This window comes from Nicotiana attenuata, unplaced genomic scaffold (genome assembly GCF_001879085.1).
Source record: "Nicotiana attenuata strain UT unplaced genomic scaffold, NIATTr2, whole genome shotgun sequence".
In the NCBI taxonomy this organism is placed as follows: Eukaryota; Viridiplantae; Streptophyta; class Magnoliopsida; order Solanales; family Solanaceae; genus Nicotiana; species Nicotiana attenuata.
This window is the reverse complement of record NW_017674554.1, coordinates 63,022-75,161: the sequence shown is the minus strand read 5'-3', so window position 1 is coordinate 75,161 and position 12,140 is coordinate 63,022.

The following is a 12,140-nucleotide window of genomic DNA, read 5'->3' as shown; positions in this document are numbered from 1 at the left end:
TTCGAATCTGGGGTCACTTTTGGGCCAGGCTTGTTAAAAAAAAACGAGTTTGACTTTAGCTCTGACAATTTGTGCCATTATTCAAATCTTCAATCCCATGTTTATGTGCTAGAATAAAATTGGAGGCTTAAGCTAGTTCAATCGCATGTTCTCATACAGTGTTGCATTGAATTGGTAATACAAATGTTTGGTTATGGAGATTGGGCCTACGGGTGGCCCAGTTTGCCTAAAGGGCATCTATTTTGGGTGCTCATGTCCTCACTAAGCAAAAGGCTCGCTTTGGGCCTGAATCCGGACTCCTCCTATGTTTAATTGATTAGGTCCATCAATTAGGGGAGGCGAGCCATAATAGATTACAGATAGTTTATGGCCCTCCCAACGTAATTAATTTTCCCCTTTTAAAAATTAGAGTAGATTGAGGTGCGCCATGCCCAAAAAAAAATAACAATTGCGCGGCCCTCACTTTGATTAATCTTTGTTTTGATCCTTAGAATCCGAGGCGAGCCATTTAGCAAACTTTCCATGGCCCTCGCAAAGATCATAACGCGTTAGTCACTTTAGGCGCGTTTTTAATAATATACTTTCCTAAACTCGGGTGCACATTTATGTGACCCAAATCCAAATCTCAACGGAGTCGGAATGTGTTGACAACCACGGGTGCACTGGTGCGACGTGGTTCGAAACGCATTTTCACGACGTTGCAATTCTTATTAAAAAGACATAAAATAAAAGCGGTTAAAATAAAAGGCACATAGGTTAGAATATGTTTTTTTTTAAAAATAAGATAAAAGCAAATACAACAGTTGAGCGACCGTGCTAGAACCACGGAACCCGGGAATGCCTAATACCTTCTCCCGGGTTAACAGAATTCCTTACTCGGAGTTCTGGTTCGCGGACCGTTAACAAAGTCATAATTTCCTCGGATCAGGATTCAACCGGTGACTTGGGACACCATTAATCTCCCAAGTGGCGACTCTGAATATTAATAATTAACCCCGTTCCGACTGTTCTTTAATTGGAAAAACTCCTTTGCACCCTCACTGGTGTAGCGAAAAAGGAGGTGTGACAAATAGTACTAGTATGTAAAGCTAAAACACCATCTTAATAGAATGAACAATGAAACAAAGGGGAACAATCATGATGTACAATAAGAGCTTCAAATCATACTAAAACATCAAGTAAGGATCACATAATTTCTCAAGTCAATTTCCGTCTTATTAGATTGGTAATCTTTAGTGCCATGTGCACAATCCACAATACCACCGTGTTCTTACACGGAGTCCGATCTCGACCCAATCGGCTAGGTCATCTCATTTGAGACATCAACCATATTCACAATTTTGATCATCATTTACAGCACAATTACCACCATGTGTGCGGCATGGCATCCGGTCACGACCCGATCGTCTAGGACATCTCAATTGAAACATCATCCTTTCAATCATTCATCTCACTTCATATTTCTTTCCCATCTTTCAACACGTTGGCATGAGTGGCCTCATTTATTAAGTCGTTCTTGGCATTTGGCCGTATTTTTACAATTCAAGTTTCCTTTTTTTACACATCGAACATTATTATCATATCAATAGCAACAAGGTCTTTCATTCAAGACTTACTTACACACGGGAGCAATTTAGATTCTAGAGCACATAGAGGCTTTTCACACAATTTGACATAATAATCTTTATTCGAATTTACTTGAAACCTAAGCATTTGTAGCACATATTCCATATCTTTAACACATTCCCAAATGATAAGATAACATGATGAAAGTACAGGAACACATATTGCACATAATAGCTTGTTTAGTGCTGTCTAGGTTTGTTTGCTTGTTCTGTTGTTTAAACCCTTTCACCGTCAGTCTAATGCAATTCTCTGTTTCCTGCCATTTCTAGTCATTTTGTTTAGTTTTTTTCTCCTTTGCAATTCTTTTCATGCTGGTTCTGGTGACATGACATGCACGCATAATTCTCAGCCTGGTTTTAAAAGTCAGTTTAGTAATGAAGCAATAAAACAATGTTGAAGATGTAAGGACAGTCGAGGGATTTTGAGATCACTTCGAGCCCAAATTGTGTGAAACTGGGGCAGACAGAACATAAAGAAATACTGTTGAAATGCATCATGCCACATCGACTTGAAACCAAAGGCAAGTTTGCCCCAACTCTACAGGGGCCGTTCGTGGTACCGAGATTGTTGTCCAATGATGCTGGGTAATTGACAAATGTAGAATGCAAATGCGTGGATATAGTTAGTAATTCTGGTGCAATCAAAAGATTTTACGTATGTTTTCCCCATGTTTGTTTAATTGTGTAGTTTGTACTTGGCATGTTTTGGAGATTGGAATGACGAAGACATTTTTTTCTGTTATCCAAACACTTTATCCTTTGTTACCCCTTTGAGCCTCGGTTATTTTCTTGCATACCCCTCTTTCAGAATCAATAATAAAACTTGTAAGCCCGAGCGGGGAAAGGAAGTGGAGAAACAAGAGAAAAACAGTGAAAAAGGAAAAAGAAAAGAAAAGAAAAAAGAAGAGAAAAGAAAAGAAAAGGAAAAAAGAAAGGGAAAAGAAAAGAAAAGAAAAGAAAATAAAAAAAGAAGAGAAAAGAAAAAGAAAAGAAAATAAAAGAGAAGGAAAAGAAAAGAAATGAAAAGAAAGAAAAGAAAAGTGGAAGAAAAGGAAAGACCGCAACAACGAAGTAATTCTATGACCTGAACTACGTTTGATTTGATCCCGAAAGGGTATGTAGGCAGCCTCTCTCTGAGGTTCAGCCACATCGAAATAAAAGTCCAAAAGTTCCCATGGAAGAAACTGGGGCAGCAGTTGTGGTTGTGCAAGAGGTTTGATCCCGAAAGTTGTAGTTTTAAACCCACGTCAAATTGTTTTGAGCCTTTGATCCCCTTTCTTTCTAACCCCGTCCAAAAGCCTGCACTACGGTCCAAAGAAAGACCTTTTGATCAGTCTTCAGAGAATGCCAAGTCGAGCAAGAAGAGGAGATTTATGCTATGAATAACACTCCGGTCCAAGCAGAAAAGGGAAAATGAGAGAATCTTGATGATAAATGCCCTCACGGGTACCACAAGGCAATGAAGGCTGAGAGAAATAAAAAATGAGAGAGTCTTATTGGTGAAAACCTTCACGGGCACCATAAGGCGACGGTGAGATGAGAGAAAGACCCAAAATGAGAGAGGCTTGATGGTGAAAACCCTTCGGGCACTACAAGTTGAAAAAGGATTGTGATTCAAATCAGATAAGCGGAGCATTGAAGCCCAGTTTCACGGCGAAAAGGTACAACAAGAGCTGAACATCAGATTTGCTTAACAGAATAGGCTGCAGGTGCATGTCAAGGTCATCAGAGTCGGTATCCCATCCGATAGGTTTCTACGTTGTAGTTTTCTTGTTAGGAATCATCTCTTTCCATTATCCTTTACTCTGTTCCTTTTGTCTTATTTACTCCCTCTTCCTGAGTCTGTTTGATCATAACAAGTGAGAAATGACTTCAAAATCTGCCACCAGCTTTCCAATTGAACAAAACGGTATCTGACCAGCATATCAAATCGTCATAAGTCAGGAAAAACAGCAGGCACACTGAGTTGGCAACAATCTACATGCTTTGGGATCCTTGTGAAATGCAAGGGCTTGGTATTTGTCAATTCATGAACAACGCAACAAATGAAAGGGTTTAGGGTGTACGAATCAAAGGTATTTTCGGTAAAAAACGAAAGGTTTGGTACATATCAGATGGAGGGTGTTTGGTGAACGGTTCAGAGGTATTTTCTGCGTTAAGGGTAACAAAGAAAGTGGTTAGCAAGGTCTCCAAGTGAGAATCAGTTATCAAGGCAAGTGAAGGAACAATACAACTTCAAGGCCGAGGCTAGTGGTTAAGTCAAGAAAGAACATCATGTACACGGAGTGGGGGCAATAGACGTGCGTTGGGATTCATATGAGACATAAAGGTTGGGGAGATGCCAGTTCATGCAATGCAACAAATTGAGGGTATCGGGTCTGAACAGAGAAAAGGTTTTGTGGTGATGATGACAGAGAAAAGGGGTTAGTCCATAAACAAGCAAGGTCTTTGAGTGGAAATCAGTCATCTTGGCAAGAGCAAAAGCAGCCGCCCTCAAAGTTCAAGGCCACAAACTAACCACCACATTTTAAACTCACAAGTTTTCTTTGTTTGAAACAGGAACGAAGCAGTGCAAGAAAGTTGGTGCAACAAGGAGGAAAGAAAAGAAAGAAAAAGAAAAAGGAAGAAGAGGAGAGCCGACAAAAGGGAAGTTTCTCAAATCTTTGCCCTTGCCGGTCTCGCTAGTGTGCATAAAATGCTGCCATTGCTTTTCAGATTTTTTCCTCCTAGGATAAAAAGTCCTAGTCCGATGGATTTTCCTCCAAATCAAATCTTAGTCTCATGAATCTTTCTCCTAAGATAGAAAACCTAGTCTGATGAATTTTCTCCTAGGATCTAAATCTTAGTCTGATGAATCTTTCTCCTAAGATAGAAAACCTAGTCTGATGAATTTTCTCCTAGGGTCTAAATCTTAGTCCGATGAATCTTTCTCATAAGATAGAAAACCTAGTCTGATGAATTTTCTCCTAGGATCTAAATCTTAGTCTGATGAATTGTTCTCCTAAGATAGACAACCTAGTCTGATGAATTTTCTCCTAGGATCGAAATCTTAGTCTGATGAATTGTTCTCCTAAGATAGAAGACCTAGTCTGATGAACTTTCTCCTAGGATCAAAATCTTAGTCTGATGAAACTTTCTCCTAGGATCAAAATCTTAGTCTGATGAATTTTTCTCCTAAGATAGACAACCTAGTTTGATGAATTTCCTCCTAGGATCACAATCTTAGTCTGATGAAATTTTCTCCTAAGATAGACGACCTAGTCTGATGACCTTTCTCCTAAGATCAAAATCTTAGTCTGATGAATTGTTCTCCTAAAATTGAAGACCTAGTCTAGTGGGCTTTCTCCTAGGATCAAAATCCTAGTCTGAGGAATCTTTCTCCTAAGATAGAAGACCTAGTCTGATGAATTTGCTAGTCAAATGTCCTTGGTTTTACTCACAGGATCGTGCATTCCAGTCAAGTCTTTAGTTTTACTCTCATCATTGCATCAATAGTTTAGGTGATCTACATTTTGCTAACAAACTCACAAATCTTCCTAGTACCAAACTGGGGCAGAAAATTTTCTTTGTTTGTCTATTTTGTTGAAGTCAGGAGCCCACCTGGAGAATAAGGGAATACATTTCAAGATCAGAAGTCAGGCGCCCACCTAGAGAACAAGGGAAGTACAATTCAAATTTTAGTTTTCAAGTTTTTGATATTTGATAACATGATGTGCCTAGCCACCAAACTGGGGCAGAAAATTTTCTTTGTTTGTCTATTTTGTTGAAGTCAGGAGCCCACCTGGAGAACAAGGGAATATATTTCAAGTTTCAGCAATCAGGCGCCCACTTGGAGAACAAGGGAAGTACAACTCAAATTTTAGCTTTCAAGTTTTTGATATTTGATAACATGATGTGCAGCCACAAAACTGGGGCAGAAAATTTTCGTTGTTTGTCTATTTTGTTGAAATCAGGAGCCCACCTGGAGAACAAGGGAATACCTTTCAAAGTTCAGCAATCAGGAGCCCACCTGGAGAACAAGGGAATACTTTTCAAGTTCAGCAATCAGGAGCCCGCCTGGAGAATAGAGGCATATATTTCAAATTTCAGCAGTCAAGCATCACTCGGAGGAATAGCAAACATCTCCGATCACAATGCAAGGCAACAACGCAAGAATTCCATCGGAAGAATACAAGTTCAAGGCAACACAAGAGCAAGTTTGAAGACATAGATAGGACCCTTTTTGTAATTCATAGATCATAGCTTAGGCTAGCTTCTTTTTATTTTGACACGGTGTAATAAGGAGGTCAGCGAGCAGTAGCAACAGCAACAGCAGTGAAAGTCACAGCTCCTGGTAGTCCCAGCTACCAAACCTTCCCGAACTACACTGACCTGATTCCTTTTTAGCCAAGGATATGTAGGCAACCTCAGAAGCAGGGTGCGGTCAAATCTTTCAAAAATGCTTCACACGGAATATTCGAACGGGCAAAAATTGCTCGTTTCCGCTCACTTATCTTTGCACGACAACTCTTCATGTTTCCGAGCAAAGAGGAGCAGCTGTGAGCACGTGATTTTTGCCCTGTATGAATTATTCCCAAAAATTCAAAAAAAATGAGTTCTTTCATTATTTTGCAAGTTTGTGGATTTTTATGACATTTTATGTTAATTGTTTGCATTTTATTTGTGCATTTTAATTCATATGAAAAATATAAAAATACACTTGGCATTTGTTTAGGATTTAATTTCATATTTTAGGATTAATTAGTAGTTAAGGAAAAAATAAATAAAATAACAAAAATGGTCTTTTTGCATTTTAGGTTTTAATTTGTGTTTAATTAGAAATTAGGGTATTTGGAAATTAGAAAATATAATTTTTAGTGTCAATTTGGTTTTTGAGTTTTGATTTAGCATTTCAAAAAATCAGAAAAAATAGATAAAATAAAAGAGAAAACATTTTTTTTTAAAAAAATGAAGAGAAAAGGAAATTTGGGCCAATTTAATTCCCAGCCCAAATAATTCCCACGTTAACCCGTCCAAACCGGCCCAAAAGCAACCCCCACCCGGTCCTGTCACGACCCAATTCCCATACCCGGTCGTGATGGCGCCTCTCGTGAAGACAAGGCCAGCCAACTAACCCAAATTCTTTCACTAACAATTATTAAACGTAAATGAATAGAAGATACAACTTAATGGCATTAGAAATTGTTAATTACTACCCGACCGGGGTGTCACAAGTCACGAGCATCTAAGGAAACCTTAACACAACTACATGCCAATAAATATATACAAGTAAAATTTCTGGAAAACAAAAGACAACATCCGGTGCCGCGAACGCTGGCGGTCACCTTGCTCAGCTACAATAACAATACCTTCAATCCGCTAATAACCCGCTATCGGGTGAACGATACCTGCAACTGCACGCGAGGTGCAGGGAGTAAAGTGAGTACTTCCAACTCAGTGAGTAATAAACATATATAATGGCTGAAAGTAAGAAATTCCGAAATATTACAATATAAAGCTATAATTAGCGATTCAGCACATAAAACGGTGGAACAACAACAATACCAGGACAAGTAAGACAAATAGGTATAAATGCACGAATGCAATGCACTGCACATGACCGCTGCGGCGCGCAGCCCGATCCATTTGGGTACCCGCGCTCACTGTGGGGGTTCAGACTCCGGAGGGGCTCCTACAGCCCAAGCGCAATATCATCGTAGCATTCGCTGCGGCGTGCAGCCCAATCCATACTCAGTCCAGATATATATATATATGCATGCAAGCCACTCGGGCACAGTCAAATTGTTCATTTTTAGTTTCAATTATTAGGAATTATAGAGCTAAGTGTTTAAACCTTTATTTATTTACTAAACATTTTGAGGCAGTGTCTAACTCAGTACTGATATCATAAAATATGCTAAGCATCATGGAAGCAGTGATAAGGATCCCTGAAGGATGCAAACGATAGGCACAAAGCCCCAAACATATTCATAAAATCCAAGTAGGATGATTACCAAACAATTTCTAGTCAAGAACACAGTACGAACTTCAATCGGAACGGACTAGGTCACAATCCCCAGTCACAATCGACCCCGCACTCGTCATAGAGTACGTGTCTCGCCTCAATATAGCGTCACAATGTGATATACCGGGGTTTCAAACCCTCAGGTCATCATCTACATCTATTACTCACCTCAAGCCGACCACAAGTCTAGCTCGCTATGCCTTTGCCTTTCGAATCAACCTCTTCGCACGTCGAATCTGATTAAAATCAGAGCGAATACATCACAATATACCAAGGGAACAATACCCAATCGAAAACAGCCAAGAAATAGCAAAAATCTCAAAACTAGCAAAATCCGAGCCCCGGGCCCGCTTCTCGAAAAATTACAAAATTCACATTACCGGATTCCTCGTCTCGCCACGAGTCCATACATACCAAGAACTCCCAAATCCGAGCTCAAATGACCTATCAAATCCCAATTTGAAATATCAAAAACTCAAGCCCTAGTTCATAAATTTTTAGGCTTAATTCCATGAATTTCTAGGTAAATTTCACATAATAATCATGTTTTTAACTCAAAAATCTCACCTCCAACAAACTCCAGTCGAAACCATCTTCAGTTGCTCCTAAAAAGCTCCCAAGATGTTCAACAATGGAGGAAAATGGACCAAGCTTCGCGGATGAAATAATATAAAACCCTTCTGCCCAGGTACAGTGTTTTCGCAATTCCCAGCAAAACCTTCGCATTTGCGAAGCTACAGTGTTTTCGCAATTCCCAGAATAACCTTCGCATTTGCCAAGCTACAGTGTTTTCGCAATTCCCAGCAAAACCTTCGCATTTGCCAAGCTACAGTGTTTTCGCAATTCCCAGCAAAACCTTCGCATTTGCGATGCTACAGTGTTACACCAGAACCAGCAATATTAAATTTCTCCAAAATGATCCGAAACCACCCCGAAACTCACCCGAGGCCCCCGGGACCTCAACCAAAAGCACGGACATATCCCATAACATCATTCAAACTTGTTCCAATCATCAAAACACATCAAACAACGCTAAAACCATCAAATCACATCGGATTCAAGCCTAAGTTCTTCAAAAACTTTCGAAATACACTTTCGATCAAAAACCCGACCAAACGACGTCCGAATGACCTAAAAATTTGCACACATATCCAAAATCACCTAACAAAGCTACAACAACTCTCGGAATTCCATTCCGACCCTCGGATCAAATTCTCACCCATCAACCGGAATTCGCCAAAATACTAACTTCGCCAATTCAAGCCTAATTCTACACCGGACCTCCAAAATCAAATCCGATCGCACTCCTAAGTCACAAATCATCCCCCGAAGCTAACCGAATCACCGGAAATTACATCCGAGCCATCTAACTCATTAGTCAACGTCCGATTGACTTTTCCAACTTAAGCCTTCTTGAAAGAGACTAAGTGTCTCATTTTCTACCAAAACCAATCCAAATCAACTATAACACACCAAATACTGATAATGAAACATGAAGAAGCATAAAATTGGGGGAAACGGAGCGGTAACTCATGAGACGACGGGTCGGGTCGTCACAGGTCCAAACCTTACGCTTCTAGAATCCTCAAAATGACGTCATTTTAGGTTGGTAGGTGATCTCTCAATCTTAGCCGTCCATTTTATTCCATCCAAGGGCCACAATCTATTCTCGCATTTGATTAAAATGTCTGAAGAAATATTTTTCTAACCTAGGACTCATCTTCTTTGTTCCCACTTCTCACCGCCGCCGCCACCACCGGAAATCGCCATGCGGCGGTGTTTGGTCTTCAAATCTTACCAAAATCGTACTGTAGACTCCCCTCAACCCCGTCATCTCAAATCCACACTCCGTTCACCCCAAGCCCCTCCGAACCCCTCCAGTTTTAGACTCAAAAGTGCGGAACCCTAGCGCCGCCCACTTTTTCCGGTGGCGGCGCCGGCACCTTTCAACTCCAAAATCACACCACAAGCTCACCTCGACCTCCCTATCACAAATCTACCCTTATTTTCCTTCGAACAACTTGGAAACTCCTCGAATCTTGAATTTAGTTTAACCCTAGAAATCCAAAATTTCCAGTTTGAAGTAGTCGTTGAGGTTTTGGGTTCGTTTTGAGGTTATTTACGTGTTAAAAGCACGTGGATAGCCTCAGTTTGAATTAGAACGTGTTAAAATCAAAGGTCCTCGCTAATTTCTGTCCAGTGTTCAATAGGTATTGTCTTTTCTTTTTCTATTATTATCTTCTCTCAGATTTTTCTTTCTTTCTCTATTTTTCCTCTCTTCTTCTCGAATTATTTATTTTCTTTTTGTTCTCCGAGATTCTGTTTCTTAATTAGGGTATGTTTTCAGTGTTTCTGTTCTTCTCGTTGTCATTATTATCTGTTTCCCTTGTTCTCTAGGATTATTAAATAAATCGTGTTCTCAGATTTTCCCTCGATAGGCTAACTCTGTTTTAATGGTAGTTTTAATTCGTAATAGGTTAGTTTTTAATTCATAACTTGGTGGTAGATTAGTACTTGCTCCCGGCTGATCCTGTTTTGATTGTTCCCATGATTAGTTTAATTTTCATTTTTTCTTATTTGGTTTAAGGGTTAATCATGTTTACGTTTCACTGTTTTGTTCTCTCTAATGTTTGTTCTATTTAAGTTCCCTCGATGTATGATTTTGATTGTTCTTTGAAGTTCAGTGTTGATCTTTGAATAATTGTTAGGATTAGTTAGTTGATTGGGTATAGCTGAACAACTTAGTGTTTAACTATAGTTAGATTTTAACTGAACTAAAGGGGCTGGGTCAGTTGGTGGTCATTTGGTAATTTCAGAATAAGCTAAGGGTAATTGGGGTAGTTCAAGGGCATGGAATCTTTCAAATAACTGAATTGGAAGCTCTAGAACATTCTAGATGAGTTTCAAATTAGAATTTTTATAACTTAGGGGGTGTAACTTGGGTAGCAAGACAGGAAGCAAGGGATTAATGACCAATTTCTGAAATAAAAAAGGGGGAAAATGGGGAGTGAGTTCCAGAACTTTCTGCCCCTATTATTGCCTATATAAGGCAGCCTTTAGTGCCTTAAGTCACAAGTTTGGAAACCCCAAAATTCCCTCCAAAACCCTCTCTGAAAATCTGAGCCTAAAATTTGAACTTCAAATTCAAAATCCTCTCTTAGATCTTAGATTCTGCCCAAAAATCCAAAAACAAACAGGAAATATTATAGAAAAACCAAAAAAATACTGTTCTCTTGCATTTCTAGGTTAATTTTGAAGTTTAGACATTGATTCTCATCTCTCAGCTTAATTTTCTAGTTGCTGAAGCTTCAGAGGTCCTTTGAGCTTAAAATTCGACTTGTTTTGGGTATATTTGAGCTGTTGTGGGTTGTCTATTGCTGAGATTGGTTCTGGTTTATGTGCAATTGCGTCTCTGGTGTTTTTTTTTTAAAAACTAGTCCAACTTGATTCCTGTTGCTGTGAACAACTGTGCCTACTGTTGCTGATCTCTTCATCCTTCTTATTTTGATCCAAATCTCAGGTACATTTCTGGCCTTGTAGAATATGCCAAGGATCAATCTAGAGTTGATTTGGGAATTCGAGCAATAAATGGCTGTTTGATTCATTTCTGAGCTATTTTTTTTCTCTCTGTTTTTATTCAGTTCAAATGCATAGAATAATCATGTAATTCGAATCCTATAGTGTTTGCATTAAGTAGGATCGTTTGAAACTGCTTTGTAATTAAACTGGACGGATTTTGAACTGCTGAAACTGTGAGTGATAATTGTCATTTTGTATTAGTTCTAATTTAATCATTCTGCGAGTATGAAATTGGTGTAGAGGTCATAAACGTGCATCTATAATAAGTAAATGAATAATCAATGCTATTATAAGAAGTTAATAGGAGCATCATTTGTAGTATATAATTTAGGAGTCATTATCAGGTTAATTAATAGGCTTTGTTATTGCAATTGGTAATTAGCTTATCTGTTGTTTATATGGATTTGTTAACTATTTGAGCTTTAAGCAAGACCAGAATTGATTTAATAGACGGTGGCATAACTTGAAGTACTACAACTGAACTGAGACCTTAAGTCATTCCCATTGAGCAATCTAATAGTTTCAGTAAGAAACCAGTAATTTAGCAATGTCTTATGTCCCATATGAATTGTGCCTCTTTGTGTTTACCAATTCCATAGGCTAACATCGAAGCCCACTGAATAGTGATCCCTCCTGGCAATCGTAAGATGAGCATATTCACTATTGGGCTGGTGATGAAGCCCAATGGACTGGCAGCCTCACGTTACAGGCCTGGGCCAGTTCTTCGGAGTCCAAAAATGCTGGGGGTTAAATTCCCTTAAATTCCTTAAGACTAATTCATGGAAATTGGGTTCTCAAGTTAAGTAGCGGGTTCAAATTAAGAGGTCTATCCCTCTTGTTTGAATCCGGACTTGAGCTTGAAGCCCGAATTTTTTAATATTAAGTAACTAGGACTTTTAGAGACAAATTTAAATAGAAAATTGTAGTTTGCT